This window comes from Mizuhopecten yessoensis, unplaced genomic scaffold (assembly GCF_002113885.1).
Source record: "Mizuhopecten yessoensis strain PY_sf001 unplaced genomic scaffold, ASM211388v2 scaffold10041, whole genome shotgun sequence".
In the NCBI taxonomy this organism is placed as follows: domain Eukaryota; kingdom Metazoa; phylum Mollusca; class Bivalvia; order Pectinida; family Pectinidae; genus Mizuhopecten; species Mizuhopecten yessoensis.
This window is the reverse complement of record NW_018408349.1, coordinates 138,835-139,657: the sequence shown is the minus strand read 5'-3', so window position 1 is coordinate 139,657 and position 823 is coordinate 138,835. Positions and strand designations below refer to the sequence as shown.

The 823-nt window shown below is 38.3% G+C and overlaps 1 protein-coding gene across 1 annotated transcript in view; it reads left to right on the top strand.

Annotated features, from left to right (window-relative positions):
* The window catches only part of LOC110459326 (lipase maturation factor 2-like), an 86,581-nt gene that overhangs the window by 4,823 nt on the left and 80,935 nt on the right, over positions 1-823 (top strand). The gene's annotated exons all lie outside the window — the stretch shown is intronic.

Here is an 823-nt window from a genome sequence, read left to right as displayed (position 1 = left end):
TTCCTGGGATGGAGCCCAACAAAGTTTGAGAAAGAAAATGACCTTGACCTACTTTCAAGGTCACAGGAGTCAAATGTGTAAAAAGCTTCAGATGACTTCTTCTGAAGAACTGAAGGGTATAGAATCTTTATATTTGGCTGGTGGCTTCCTGGGATAGAGCCCAAAAAAGTTTGCGAATGAAAATTAGTTTGACCTACTTTCAAGGTCACAGGGGTCAAATATGTCAAAAACTTCAAACGACTTCTTCTGAAGAACTAAAAGGTATAGATCGAATCTTCATATTTGGCTGATTGGTTCCTGGGATGGAGCCCAACAAAGTTTGAGAATAAACTTTCCTTGTTCTACTTTCAAGGTCACAGGGGTCAAAAGTGTCAAAAGCTTCAAATTAATTCTTCTGAAGAACTGAGAGGTATAGAATCTTTATATTTGATTGATGGCTTCCTGGTATAGAGCCCGACAAAGTTTGAGGAAGCAAATGACCTTGACCTTCTTTCAAGGTCACAGGGGTCAAATATGTCAAACACTTCAAATGACTTCTTCTGAAGAACTGGAAGTTATAGAACCTTAATATTCGGCTGGTTATTTCCTGGGAAAGAGCCCAACAAAGTTTGCGAATGAAAGTGACCTTGACCTACTTTCAAGGTCACAGAGGTCAACAACATTTTAATGGATTTGTTCTTAAGAACTAAAAGGAATGGATTCATAAGATTTGGCTGGTAGCTTTTGGAATAGAGCTTACCAATTTGAGAAGGAAAATGACATTGACCTACTTACAAGGTCACAGGGAAAAATATGTCAAGCAACTTCTGAAGAATCAAAAAGC